Source organism: Chlamydotis macqueenii, chromosome 7 (assembly GCF_036417535.1).
Source record: "Chlamydotis macqueenii isolate bChlMac1 chromosome 7, bChlMac1.mat, whole genome shotgun sequence".
Taxonomy (NCBI): domain Eukaryota; kingdom Metazoa; phylum Chordata; class Aves; order Otidiformes; family Otididae; genus Chlamydotis; species Chlamydotis macqueenii.
The window spans coordinates 29,239,069-29,254,778 of NC_141562.1; the positions used below are offsets into that span (position 1 = coordinate 29,239,069).

General features: G+C 39.0%; 1 protein-coding gene across 3 annotated transcripts in view; it reads left to right on the plus strand.

Moving 5' to 3' along the window:
• Positions 1-15,710, plus strand: part of SHOC2 (SHOC2 leucine rich repeat scaffold protein) — a 68,453-nt gene that overhangs the window by 559 nt on the left and 52,184 nt on the right. The window lies entirely within an intron of this gene.

Here is a 15,710-nt window from a genome sequence, read left to right on the forward strand (position 1 = left end):
GCTGCCCCGCTCCTCTGGGCTGCCGGGCGATGGCATCGGGCAGCCACCGCCACAACAACAACAACAACAACAGCAACAAAAAAAAAAAAAAAAAAAAAAAAGGAAAGAAAGGAGGAAGCTCCGTGTTACAGCCTCACCTCTCCTCCTCCCCTCCGGCTCTCGGTACCGAGAGCTGGCGAAGAGAAATTTAAGAGACTTCGCGTGCGTGTAGTGGCACTGGCGCTCAGGGTAATGATTGCTGGCGCTCAGGGTAATGATTACATCTGCTCCTGTGTGCGTGAGTGCTGTCCCCCACCCTCTCGCATAGGCGTGAGGCTCTTTTCCTGTTTCACCCGATGTTTTTATTGTGGCAGCTCTGATGGGGCCGGAGAGGCAGAATCTCCTTTCAGACATCGTCGCCTTCTTGTCTAGCCAGGTGATTTTCCCGGTGTTTAAAACGGGGAGGTGTCGCAGGGAGGGCGATGTGACAGCTCTCTGCCTGTGTTTGTGGCTGTAAAAGGTGTTTTCACCGAGTTGCACGTATCTTCCTCTAGGAAACGGTTAAAAACCCGGAGTAACCTTAGGTAAGGTGAAGGGCCATGTGTGCTGAGTAAAATTGCAACTGGGTGTGAGCTATACAGAAATTCAGCAGAACTGAAGTTTGGTGAAACTGTGTTCCTGCTTGACTTGACTGGCTTATTTAGGTATGGAGATGGAATAAAAAGTGACAGTGTGTGAGAAAACAGTTACAAAGTGCTGAATTAGTACTAGTAATTTTCAATGCACGTATTTGAGACGGCACTATGGCAGTACACGTTTTATTCAGTTCTGCACATGTGCAGACACTTTTGAGGCAGAATATTCATGATCAAGGGGTTGTAATTATGTGTGTTGTCATTGCTGCAGTACTTGGTCTGGATTTTTTTTTACTATCAAAGTAGAAATTAAGATGGTTTTAGTAATTACCTTCAGGGTTTTAATTATTTACTGTTTCTTGTTTGCGTGTTTGGCTTTCTACTTATTTTCTTCTTTTTACCTTCTAAACTGTGTTTTTTTAATCACTAGTCGTTATTGGATGCTCCTATTTATAAAATCAAGGGCTTAAAGTAGGTGGTGGTCAAATTAAGTCACACTTATTTACAGCCGTATTTGAGGCATATGTTGTATGGTGATCTTGATATAATCCTAGCCTGGTTTTGGGAAAGATTTACTGTATCCTATGAATTTGTTATTGCACTGTTGTGCATGCATTTTAATTTTAGTAACACTCTTATCCTCTTAATTCCTGTTGCATGATTTGGGTTTGACTATTTTGGTTTTCTATGTAATTATTCTTTGCTCTAGACAAGTGAAAGGGGAGAATATTTTAGTAATTTGAAGCTGGATTCCTTTTAATTTAGGGTAATGTTTGTCAGCCATCAGGATTTCTGTACATGTGGCAAGGCAGGACACATACATCAGGCAAAACTAATTTTATATATAATCTTGTAACACGGAAAGATGATTCCAGACAAAGCTCTCCCTGTGTCCACAGCCTTCCTTTGACAAACACTGAGGAATCCTCAGGGAGGATGCTGTCTTCTGCCACGTCCCTCTATTCGGGTCTTTCTAGAAATGTTAAACAATCCCCAGCTTTTTTTTTTCTTAGGGGTGATGGCAAGGGTAGGGTCGATAAACAGTGCTGATTGCAAATAGCTGCTGTTCCCGGTCTAGTTTTTCCTTTCCAGCATGACATATCTGTAAGGCAGGAGGTGCTGGGAGGGGCGTTCCTTTGTTATGTTGACACTTAAATCCCACTGACGGGTGTATTCTCCTCCAGGAATTCTGTGTGATTGAAGGGATTCCTTCAGACAACAAATATTTTCTCCAGCTGTCTTCCTGCACTCTTAGCCTATGTACAGAAATTAATTGCTCTGAAGATCGCTGTGCACGTGCCTTTTAGGAAACCCTTGGATTGATTTGTTACTTGGTGGTGGCTTTCTAGAAAAGAACGTTTCTGCTGAAGCAGGGTGTGTGTGGCAGTCCTGGCTTGTCACCGGTGCCGGCTGCTGCCGGCCTGCGTACCGCACCCGTGAAATAGGTGGATGTATGTGCTTGCATGTGTGCATGCTGCTCATGCATGTTAATTGAATTAAGGCTGTAAAAGTATCTTCTGTTTGTTATAAACGAGGAGGATCGCATTTTGTGATCTCCTCTTGGCAAGGCTGAGGAAGCCCTGCAAATAACCGAGCTCTCTTTCGGGAAGGTTTAATATGATGATAAGGAAATAAAACTGCATTAATCTCAGATGTTTCCAAAATACTATTGTGGAGAATCTGTGTGGGTGCTAAAAAGGAGCCGTTTCTCTCTAGCAGCAGGTTCTGATTCAAAAGATGAAAACTTGTGTGTGTGGAGGGAGGGGAAGGCAGCATTCGCCCCTTCCCCTCGCCTGCCGCAGCTCCTGGGATGGCTCACCCCAGCACCCACCTGGCCCCTGCCCTCCTCAGTGGGTGGATTTCGGGGGCTCCATGCTTTGCCTGGGTGCAGGGTAGCTCCCGGTCCGCAGCTGGTAACACGTACCCGGTCCAGCCTGCTGTACCCTCTCGCTCTCCTTGGTTGGCGGCATTGCCCCCCAGGATGCTTCGAGGCTCATTGCCTTTTATTTTATTTTATTTTATTTTATTGTGCGGCAGCTTTGTGGGTGTTCTCTTAACTGAAGCGAGGCTTGCTTTCCTCTCTGTCGTTGTAATACCTTGTATTTGTTTTCACCGCATGCAACTGCATCTCAGAGGAGCTATTTCTGTCTCTCTCTTTCTGGTGGGTTTGTGTGTGCGTGTGCCAGAGAGGGCTGGGGAGGACACAGTAGTGAAGATTAAACAGCCAGTTGTAGCCAGATTGTAGAGATAAAAAGAACCTTGTTTACATTAAAATTGTACCGGCTGACATAGTCTAGTCTGTCTGATACTGTAGTCTTGCTATGTTACAAAATGTACCGGGATAAAATGTAACAGGTTGTATAATAAGCAGGTAATGTTTGCGGTATTAGCCATTGACCTTAATTTGCTTGGGTTTTTTTGCTGCATTGCTTGGGCTTGACTGCGTTGCGAAATACACGTAACATACTATTACATCTGGGCATTCTCCGACACCAAATTTGGTTCAATAAAAGCATTTTCAGTATAGCAAAACAATGGTCTCTGGATAAAAAGGGAACTGTAATTACTAAGAATATTTGCATCATTAACCTCTGGATAATGGACATATTTTGTACAGAAATTATGCAGTGTTTATGATTTCTTTAAAAAAAGTCAGTTTATACCACGTATTTGATTTTAGACTGTTTTAAGATCGCTGCAGTATAAGAAGTACTTTATCTGTATGGCTCTACGAGAGAAAAACAAGAGAGAGCAGAGCCTGTGTACAATTGCACACGCTGATTAGCGTGAGAATATGTTAAGAGGCTGTGAATTGGTGTAGATAAATACTAGGATGCATGGTCAAAGAACTTCTTAAAACAGTCTGGCATGCCTGTAATACTTGTTTCTTTTACTATCGTTTTGTCGTTAGGTGTACATGTAAAAAAAGAAATGCGAAAGACTTGAATGTATTTGCTTTCTAGTTTCTCTCCAAAAGGGTAGTCTGTGCTTTCGGAGTGGATGTACATTGGGTCCTAATTTGCACACCTGCCTCGCTTTTTGTTACAAAAGTACTGGGGAGTATTTTTCGCCACAGGAAAGTATGTAGCTGTTTCTTCTTCTTCTTCTTTTTTTTTTTTTTAGCATAGTTGAAAGTTTGCTACTTGTCTGTTCGTGGTGTTGGGGTTTTGCAGAGAGGAGCAGCCCTGGGCAGGCGAGCTGTGTGCTCCAGCCCAGTTGTTCACCTTGAGAAACATGCGAGTGGTGCTCACGGTAAACTGGTTGTAGCTTACCCTTACCTTTGCCATGCTAATTCTCTACGGGCTTCTGTGTCTTAAAATGCTTCATATTTACGTATGAGCAAGATGTATGGAGTGATCCAGCAGACAGCATTTCCGTGGAGCCCTGATGATCCCGTAGATACTGAATCCAGTTCAGTGGACCTGCCTACCCTGTGGTCGGAGGCTTTTTGTTATGCATGCCTCCTAATTGTTCTTTCTGTTGGCATTGTACGTAGACCGAAGGGGCTGTGCACCAATGCAGATAGCCTTTCTAATACCTTATGCATTTGCATTATAATGGCTGCATAAATATTGCAGCACATCTCAGTTCACTCTCTCACTGCTTTGACTGCTAGGGTTTAAAATAGGTTCTCTCTGTAGCACAGGTCTTGTTCATGGTTGGTATTGCTTTGGAGAGGGGTTCTAAAGCGCATCTTTATTAAATAGTGAAGCCTGTTTGCGATGAGGTGCAATTTTGACATATCCATGTTCTGGTCTCCCACTCCTTTCAGCCTACAAGTTGATACAGGCGCTTGGAGGAAAAAAAATAAAGCTTCAGCAGTTTTTCAACAGCTATTTCTAAACTCACTATATTTGGGGTTGCAAAACGTGTTTGCTTGAGACTCAGTTTTGCATTTATTTCCAGAAATCCTGTAGAGGTCTGTAGGAACATTTTGTGCATAAGGAATGCAAAATGTTGTTGCACCATTGTTTTGGTGACAGAACATTCGGTAACTTAGGACTAACTCTACCGAAGCACCCCGAATTTCCTTTGAAAGTGCCGGTACAATGATGTGACTGAAAGCAGACACTCTTTTTGGGAACTAGTGGCAGATTGCCATCACCTGTCTGTCAAAAGTTTGCTTTATGAAGTTATTAAATACAACAGCGATTAGTATCACTCACTTGACTCTTAGTGATTGTAGATGCATAGAGACTTTTAAAAATCATCATAGAATGGCATCTTTTAAAGGTTTGAATTCATTTCTTGTAGTTACAGCCTTGTTAATGAACTGTGTCAAATTTTGGAAAAGGGTGATGTATTAGACTTACTTTTTGGCTAAGCAATTGTAATCCTAGCGTTCACTCTATCTTACATGGTTTAGTTCGGGAAAACTGCACCAAGAAAGGTATGGTTAAATCAAATGTTCTTTTTTTTATATATATCAGATGTTAGTAGCTTGTCACTCTTTCACTTGTTTGCACATATTAAAGCGGTAGTAGTTGTTCAGTTTAAGGATATGAGGAATGAGCCTGTTCTTGGAACTGAAGTTATGAAAACAGTTTTCTGAAACGGTGACTGATAGTATTGAAAGAAATCATAAATTTACTTAGAACTTCTATATGATGACTGATGATTCACTTATATATGAAGTCTTCTGCTTAGTGCTACAAACAACATACATATTGTTATAATAAAGTATTTTTTAACACTTATACGGTCAAAAACTTGTGTGTACTAGAAGTTTAGAATAAGCATTGATAATGATTGACATGAAAATACAAGGTTAAATAATGCTAAGTGAAAGAATAAAAATTGAATCAAAACCCTGACACTTGAGAACCTTAAGCTGTAGTATATTTATACTTTACATGTACTTGGATTTTAATGATCCATTAGATATTAGAGATAATATTGGTTTAGTGCCTCAAAGAATATGGCAAAATTACTTTAGGATTTGCTGTTGTATTCAGATCTATGTTTTCAGTGTTTCCATCCTAATAGGAATTAGTATTAAATCAGAAATTGAAGAGGTACTTCCTGACAGTTTGAATCGTCAGAACGATCCGTTGGTCTGGCATGTTGTGTTGACTGGGAAAAAATTTAGAATAAACATATTTATTATTTTTATGAAGAAATACCTGAATGGCAGCCAAAAAGACCAGGGCCTGATATTTATTTGTAGCTGAGGTGCAGCAATGATAGTGGGGAGTTGGACTTCTCTCTTTTCCTTTTTTCTCCCCTTGTCTGTGTCCCAGTCATCTAAATCTTGGCAAAGAGGGGATTTTGCTCTCTATTTGGTATGAGGCTTCTCTCCTGTGACTAGTAATAGTGGTAACTTGTGTAATTGTAGCACGTGAACTGCCCAGTCTTCTCTATAATAAGATTTCTCGCTGTTGTATTTTTTTGATCCTGAAAGTTAGGTTAATACACAGCATTAATCGTGTTTATTGATAATTGTCCTAGGAGGAAATACCCATGTTGTGTCAAAATACTTAAAGCGAAAAAAACCAAGAGAAAGCAATTCAGTATGTCACTGTCACTTAAAGCTTGTATAGCACAGCAGTGAAGGTCCCAGTAAATTTGTAGATAATTGGCTAAAGCTAAACATGCAGTGCAACTGCAGGTGCTGAGCAAAGTGCTTTGTGCCCTGGAAGGGTTCAGGTTCTTACCTTCAGTCTTATTTTTCCTTCACATCATACCTAATCCAGCAAAATACTGGACTTTAATTCCATCATAACTAAAAAATAAAAATCCTATTATCTCTGTCAATGCCTCCACCCCATGCCTCCACCCCTCAACTCAACAAAACCCCCCCAAATCAACCTTCAACTGTCCAAGGCAAGGAAATAATTGAGTAATCCTTACTCTCTTCATTAGGCGAACTGTTGTATTTCTGAAATTGCGATGGTAGAGTTTTGTGCTCTTTTATGTTCCCCTTCCCCCCTCCTCCTTGAGTCAGCTACTGCAGAAAAGCAGAACTATGTGTTTCTTTTAATTCTAAGGGATAACTGTGCAGAGAGGAGTCGTCTTCAGATTTCCGTAAATGCCAAGTCTTGTTTAGAAGCATTTAGTTACATGGGGTCAGTATGTGTAGCAGAGAGAAAATGACTTCACTAGCAAACTATATGGCTCCTGGAGGCATCAGGTGGCTTCATATCTAAACAGAAGACCACAGCAGTCAAAAATAGATCTTTATAAAAAGAAATAGTGCAAAAAAGTGACCTCCTAAACAAGGAAGTGAAGGGCTACCAGAGAATCCATCTATGTAGTCCTGCAAAATGCTGATCATAGCAGAATATGAAGGGCTTACCGTGAAAACACATTTTACTGTTGCTTCTGACACAGCACTTAGAGTACGTGACATCTTAAAATGTTTATTCTAGAGAAATAATTGTACAATCAAAGGATTTAAAGCCAAGAAAAATCTTATAAAATATGCATAATTTGGAGTGATTTGCACAATTTTCTTATTGAAAGAATGGATGGATTAAATGAAGCCTCAGTTCAAATGTTTTTGTTAACATACTAAATCTGTGACAGTTATTTTTTCTAGTAGATTTTAAAATCTAATGGCTATTGTACAGTATTTGCAAAACGTAAAATATTTCTTACTGAAGAGAATTTTATAGTACTGGCAGTTACATGAGTTATGTTGAATTTAAGATTTTAGATTATTTCCTTTCATGAAAAGGGAAATTTATGTTGGTAAATAACCTGAATTAAGATACCTGGGAACTTGTCTTTGTACAGCAAATTTTGTACTGGTAAGTGTCTCTATATTTTTTTGTACTCTTGGGCAGTGTACAGATGATGACAGATTTCAGGCTATCATATTTGTTTTTCATGGTGGGCTACATATTTGCTTTTTGGAATATTCTAACAATTGTTTGGCAGCTTTCTTGATAGCGTATTGTGTATGGCAGGCCTAGTTAGGAAGGAAACAAAAGTTTAAACATTATAGCCATGAGTTGTAATTCACATAATAAATACAACAACCCAGATTTTTTTTTTTTCCATGACTTCATCCTTAAATTTATTTTCTGTGTTTTAGGTCACCATTAGGCACGTTTTTACAGTAGTAATTTCTCTTCTCTCTTCCCCATAACTAGCGCCATTCCTCTGAAGAATTCTTGTTTCTTGCATTTAAACTGTATACTGTCTTGTCTTTGAAAACTGGCTCTTTGCAGCCCAGCTCTTTTGAGAAGACCTAAGTCGTACTCAAACAGATACCGAGGTTTCGGTTACATGCTCTCACTGTAGTATCACATTTTCTTCTTCTAAACCGAGATGCTGTTTATTGAACCAATTAGCTGTTGGGTGAAAGCCAGAACTTTCTCCTGAAATCAGAATTAATGAATAAACAAATTACACGGGAAGGATTTTTATTCTCAACAGGCAGTGACAGTTAATGCGTGACAAGAACGTGGTTTTGTATCCTGCAGACTCGGTGCCTGTGTGTGTCTGTGTCGACACTCGGTCGATGAAATCAGTAGGGTAAACTTTTGAGCATGGATCACACGTTCACATCATATTTTTGATGGGATGTCTGTCTTGGAATATTTTTGAAACCATTCCAGCTCTTCTGTAGCCAGCAGATGGGATGCATACGCCTTCATTAACAAGCAGTTAACTCCGCTGGTACGACTGAATTTTCATCACGCACTGGGTCTCTGACTTGGCTCTTTCTGTGTTCCAGCTCCCACTGTTTGTTCTGCTCTCTCTAAGAAGACATCAGCATTATCACTACATGCTCCTGCCCTCCTGTGGTAATGAAAACCTAAATGTTTTTCTCAAAATCAGGTTGTGTAAAAATAAAAGAGAAAGTGAGGAGAATAAGGAACTAGTTTTTCTCTTCTGGAGCAGCTGCTTGCATCTCTCAAGATGTACGTTTGCTTTTGGTGAAGTGTTCTGCTTCAAAAGCCCTGAGAAAATCATAGTAATTTCTAAACTTGCTGTTACAGTATCAAAAAGAGCTTGTAGTCTTTTATAGCTTTGAATTAACCTTGTGGCCTTTTTACAAGATATGTACTATGCCTTTTGCATTAGAGTAGAGAAACTAGGGCACAGATATTACAGGGAAGATTTATAACAGCAGCCCTGGCAATGGGATTGCTCTGCCTGCCCTGCTGTGAGCCAGTGGGAGCTGAAACCCGGTTCCAGCGTGTGCCTTGGAGAGCCCACCTGGCCAGGTGGCCCATGCCAAGCTCACCACGAGAAGGAGCAGAGGTGGACTACAGCTCCAAACTCCTCACTCCTTCCAGACAAGCGAAAGGTGGAGCCAGGCAAATGGGTGCGAAACCGTCACAGCCGTGAAACTTTACACAGCGAAAGCCACACAGAGTAGCGTGTTAGATCTTTGAACGTCTGGTACGATAACAAATAGTCATGTTGCCTAAAGGATCCTGAAGTGATTGTAGTGTGTATGTGACCTCTTGTTTCTCTAATGATCCCCTGTATTAATAATACTAAAAGAAGGCTGCTCTCATCTTGGTTTCAGAGTTAATGGTGTATATAAACTGTGGACATACAACTTCAGTCTCTTTATGCAAATGCTTATACATTATTCTCAACATGTAGTCTTGGAACGAGAAATCTGTGTTTGTCACAGCTTTCACTCCTGTGACTACTCCAGTGTCTGCTAAAACTGGTGGTTTGTTTTGTTTTTTTTTTTTTTTTTCCTCAAACCTGCTTCATGTTAGCAGGGAGACTTTCAGTTTGCACACCATTGATTCTTTGGGCCAACTTGTTGGCTATCTTTAAAAAATATTTAATGTAAACTGATCAGTTGCATACCATGGTAATCTAAAAGTATACTTTAGAGCTGCAATTACTGATTTTTCCCATCTTTTTGTACTTTTACAATGTCATTTTCAGTCCTTCTTCATCTATGAAGCCCCTTAATTAACAGGAAAAATACACTACATGGAGTTCCAATGAAAAGAAATACTCCAGAAGAAGTTTCAGTAATCTTTGCTGTAAATGTCTTATTTTGTGACACAGAAACAAGTTAATGCAAGGTAAAATGATGTGTAGAGCATGGAAGGTACTCATTGCAACTGCTTGTCTGTGTTCCCTTATCCCTGGGTAAAGGGACTTTTACTGCCAAGTAACTGGTATGCTGGAGCGTTTGAATGTTGAGTTATTCTGTTTGTGAATCCATCTAGAGATCCAAAGTTTTCAAACAAAAGTAGAGGCAGGAAGCATAGAAAGTTTGTATGTGAGTGCTGCTTTCAAAACGCTGCCGATTGTTATCTAATGCTTTTTCTAAATAGGAATCTAGTAATGGTTTGAACTTTTCTCTTGCACTTTTTCAGTGACAAAGCTGTGACTTGTTTGTCCTGTTTGGAGATGATGAGCAAAGGATGAAGAGCTGCAGAGAGAGTTCTGCATGGGTTGTGTGTGGCTGTAAAAGCTCATGGGCTGAATTATCTTTTTAAGCACAGAGTGTAAAATGACTGCTCAGACCCTTGTCTCCCTGTCAACAGAGAGGTTTTTTTTCCTCTCTTAAGCAACTTTCTCAAGCAGTGGAGGGTGAAATGGGCAACAACCTTGGATATCTATTTTAATTATGAGGTTTATCTAAATTCAGTGTTGTATAACCTGGTTATACAACTAAATGAGAGACTAAGGAACTAGCTAACAAGTTTACTTTTGTGGGGTTGTACTTTGATGGCTGTCCCATATGTATGCTCCATACTGCAGGTGTGTGTATGTATTCGTCCAGTACAAACGTGTGCTGCTTTTCAGTTACCAAGAGTAAATGGGCAGAACTTGATTAATGCTGGAAATGTTTTGCCCGGTTTTTGACCACTTTTCAGGTGGTTGCTCTAATACAAGGTATACATTGATCTGTGGTAGAGATGACAATGCCACAACCTCACCGTTTAGGATTCATTTGGATTCTGATTTCCCTTTCTGCCAAAACTCTTAATTACCAGCTGGCAAGCGCGGTAAGTTCTGTTACCAGCCAGATCAGGCGGGACAAGTTGTATGGGCCTTTTTCTTTATGTAATGTGACCGTGAGCACTTCACATCTGAGTGTACTGTTTGGTTTTGATTATTATTAATATGCAGCTTTTAGCACTGCCTAGTGCTTGCAGCCTAATGTAAATAAAATATCCCAGCTTGAAAAGTGAAATGAGTTTTTGTGATACAAGAACTTAAATGTGTAATCACAGAGCAGACTAATTAGCCAGTGCAAGGAATTTTTTTTTTTTAAGTCAAGCTGTTCATTTGCCTGTAAGGTTCACTTTTTGGTATGAGGTGTTCTGATATGCTGACACTGTTGTAATTGTACCATTACAAGTGAGCTATATATATATTAAAGGAAAAAAAAAAGGGAGGGGAGATTACTTTGGGCTGTTTGTCAAGCTCACCAAATTAACTTCTGGATCACTCCCAGCTTTATTTTGATATTTCTGATGGCATGAAGTGGTTCTTGAAGAAGTAATGTGGCTTTTATGCAAGTCTTCTAATATTTGAAACAGTATCTAGAAATAATAAATAACAAATTGAGAGCTCCTGATGACAGTATATGTGAGGAAGAAATTTTAAGTGGAACAGATGGTATTTTTTTCAGCTCAATTTTAGATTTGTTATTTTATCTCTCTTTTATTTTTTATTTATTTTAAATAAGACTTCAAGACTTAAGTATGCCCACTGTGATGGTCTTCCTTTCTAGAAATATCTGATTTTTTTTTTTCCCCCTGTGTTTAGGGAAATTACTTTCTTTGGGCTTGGTGTATCCCTTAAGCTAACCAGTATTCTGTTTATTCAGTATTCGAAAAACTATTTAAAAGGAAAATCCAGGAGAGGCTGGGTTGATATTGGGATATGGCTGTAGCCTCTGCTTCTTGTTAAAGTGTGTGTTAGTTTTCCTAAGAAGACATTTTAGTTGCTAGATTCTTAATAGTTAAATTTTAGTGAAAGCAGATTTTAACGGCTCACAAAACCCACTTAACCAGCCGTGTTAATATTTTCTTGCAGTAGTCTCAAACTTTAATGTTTTTCTTGAGATGCCTGTGATTAACAGCTGGTCTTCCTACCATAGTTTCTTTAGTGGAAAGATACAGGTGTCCTCTCTTGGCTTCATGCTTGTTTTTTGAGTGTAAGGACATGCAAGTTTTTGAATCTTCTCATAAAAGACAAAAGCAAAGCGCTGTGTCACTTACCTGAAACAGTAAAATTTTACGTTCTCATTTTACTTTATCACTATACTAAATAATGATTCTTTTTTTTTGACAAATAATCGAATTTCACTGCTGATTGAGTTGCTTTTTTTTTTTTTTTTTTTTTTTTTTTTTTGAGAGTTACTCCCTAGTTCTATGTCTGTTTTTGGGAACTGTTTACAGATCCCCAGAATAGTGATCAAACACAATTACTATTTGCAATTATAGTGCAGATACCAGAGGGGAAACCCAAATAGGTGCAGCCTGTAGAGATCCTCCTTTGTCCTAGGGGTCTGTAACAGTTCCAGTTTTACACTATACTGGACTCTAGTAGTATTTAAATTGATTGCTGATAGTTGATAACTGAATCTCAAATTCAGAGGAAGATCAGACTCTAATTAACTGATGCTTTTGTTTTCCATAGATGCTAGGTTTTCTTTTTGCTGATCTAACGTAGTGTGGAGAGTGAAACAGCCATTTCCTTCTTGCTTTTTCTAGTCTCTCCCAGACATTGAAAATACTGCATTTGTGGTGCGATGTGCAGATATCTGAAATCTGATTTATGGTCACATGAACTGTGTAAGGCTTGTTCTTAAACAAAACCCAAGCCTTTTAAGCTTAGTTTTAAAACTGATAGATTTTCGGTTTCATTTCTGCTGAAGTTATTTTTATGGATATCTTGCATTTTTTTGTCTTGCTCTCATTCACATGGAAAAATGTCATCTACTAAGTGGTGAATGTTAGTAAGTTCTGTTGCATTCTAGATATTTTTGTTTCTATATAATGTTCAAGCTTTTATATCTCTGTTAGCAGCTTCATATATTCTAAATGCAAGCATGAGTACTGTGTTGGAACAGGCGGGGCAGCATAGCTTGGTAGCAGTCCCCAGGCCAGAATTGCCCTGCAAGGCAGTGATTTGCTTCCTTTTTTTGAAGGAGGGACAGAAGAGCTATTTGGGCAACAAGTTGAGCACTGAAATTTTTCTTAGAGATCACTTTGTAGCCTCATCTAGACATCCTGGTACTATGGCCAAAGGATGGAGGGGATCAGTAATTTTCTAGCAGATTTATGGAGAATTATGGTGTGATTGTAAACATAAGAGAGGAAGTGGACCCACAAAAGCATGCCATGAAGATACCACATTCTTCTGTGGAGAGATGAAGAGATCTTGAATTAAAATTGTAGTTTATTAATAAATGCTAGAAGTAGGAAAGAGCAGGTACTGCATAAGATCAGGTATGCCAAATGCAGCATGCAGTAATGACCCTGGCTATGGCAGAGGTCATCTGGCCTGGATTTAGTGGTAATGTTATTTGCTCTGTAAAATAAGCCAGAGATTGGTTGTGAGAGAAGCGAGCAGTGAAATAGTATCATCTGCACAGATCTGACATGAGGAATTTAGGAGTTAGAGGACAGTGCATAATGTGTCAAACAACAGAGGCCGTGATTAAAACCTCTTTCTCTGTCATGCTACCAACTGTTGGTCTTCACAATCACAGATCAAATCTAGCCTTCACAATCAAGAATAATTTTAAATTAAAATTTCCTTGTTTGCATCATGTCTGAATTTGATCCCCATATGATGCTGAGTTAGTGATTTTATGTGTATCTTCATTTAAAAAAAATTAAAATGTGTGTTGATAGCATTTAATTATACTTTAATACTAAGGCAATACTGACAATTCTCAGACCAGTTATGTTACTTGCTGTCTGTGTAAGAATCACAGAACTTTTTGGTTTGGTAGGAATTTGTGTGATACAGACAAACGATATTCAACTCTTCAGATTGCAACTTCTTCTCCACCTTCTGTTTGAAGAATTATTGTCAGAGCGTGGAAGAAGGGGAAGAAGGAGGAATTGTGGGGGAGAAAAGCTGCCCCCATTTGCACAACCTTATGTCCATGTATCACAGGAGCTGGAGGCTGGTAGGGAGGAGAAGGTTTCATCAGACAGACGCTAATCCTTCAGCCTCACATAGGAATAAAAGACTTGATGCAATTTGTCTGTTTCTTGCCTTGCAGCAAAGGGAGAGATTGAGAAAGGTTTGGGACAGGATGGAGGAGTACAGCACTGGCATGTTGTGCCTTGCTGTGAAGGCTAAGAAGGTGATGTTGGCCATGCCCCGTTGCAGGGGACAGGGATTTAGGTCCTACTCCCCACATTTTCTCTAGTTCTGTTTTCCTACCTGGCTGTACTGCTCTGGTCATTATTCCTGTATGTTGTCATACTTACAGTTCCTTGCAGTCTGTACCCAGTACTCCTGCTCTCACTGCAAGTGGGAGCTGGTGGTTGTCACGTCTTCTACCTGTACCTGTGCTCACGTTCCCTTTATGGTCCTTTCTGTTTTCCTTGGAAGTGTCATTCTTTGGGTTTTTTTTTTTTTCCTTCCCACTATTTTGGGAATGGTTGAGTAAAAAAGGAACAAATATGTATGAGGTATTTGTTACAATTAGTTAATCAACTTCCTTGTTAAACTAATTGTTGTTTACTTATTTTTAGAGGTTCAGGTACCTCTCCAGTTTTCAGGTTCTTCTTTTCCCTTCTGTTCGGGAGCTCTTTTCTCACTTCCTCAGATACTCTCCTTCTATCTTCGTAGTGTTCATATATAAATATAGTACCTTGATTTTGAATATATTGTTCTGGAGCATATTGTCATACTAAAATTTGGTCAGTCCTTCTAGTCGGTTTCTGAGTCTGTATACCTTTTCTGAGTGCTTTCTGCATATGTCTAATACTTTTTGGATTGCACTTGTTTTGAAAAGGGCTAATTGTCTTTTAATCTGGATTACCTCAATTTGTACTATTCTATTAGTGTCACTTCAGTGGTTGAAATACCCATCTCCTGCCCTGTGCATCAAAGCAAAAACCCAGGCTCCATGGCTTTGGTGAGCTGCGCAGCAGAGGTCAGGTGCAGTAGAAGGATGCACTGCAAGGAGCTGAGAGCAGTCCTCACACCTGTATAAGTCAGAGAGGAGTAGATATGGGCAGTCTGAATGCAGTGAATCACCTGTTCTCAGCTCACACGATCTAGTGCGATCCTCTGGTCCATTTATTTAGTATGTGTAGATTTTGCAAGGTACGAGTATCTGGAGACCAGCAGGTCTGGTGAGGTATACTGTCTTGTGCCTAAGCTAGTGTAAAGGGTGCATTGTCTTAGTCATCTCTCTGATAACTTTTAAATGTTCACAAACAGATCAGATGATTCCTGGCTGAGTTACTTAGACACTTATAAATTACATCTGTTTTTTTTTTCTCTAAAACAAAAGGCAATAAGGTGCAAGAATGTAACTCATTATAAACAGGCAAACAGTACAATTTATGTTTTTTATTTTGCTACAATAGTGATATGAACTTTCACGTAGCTTTAAGCTAGCCTCCTTTTTCATAATTTTTTTTCAGATTTCCATTATCTTGTTTCATTTATTAGAAAGCGATGAGGTAAAAGCTTATTATTGCATGACATTTGTACAGTGTTGTTTAATTCAGTTTGTGTCTAAACTTTTTTTCCATGACTTTTTTCACATTAACATTGCTGCTGCTTTCTACTTTTACAATGCACAAGCTTTTCAAGCGTGCTAAAGAATATATCATCCAGTTGGTTTTTGGCAAGCAGAAATAATGTTTTTCCCTATTTCTAGTAAAAATGTCACTGAAGACCCCCCTTTTTTTTTTTTTTTTTTTTTTTATTTTTTTAATTTTTTTTTGAAAAAAAAACGATGCCTCATCTGAACAGATTTTTGAAGAATCTGCTTGGAAGAGATCACAGTGGTTTTTATTTTCTTTTTTTTTTCTTTTTTTTTTTTTTTTCCTTCTCTTGAAGGAAAACATCTTGTTCCTGTGAAGATACTCAATTTATCATGCATTTTACAGAATTGTTAGTATATGTGAAATAATCTTTTAATCAGACTCCTACGTAGGAGCTGAATAGTATTCAGTGCTGTTT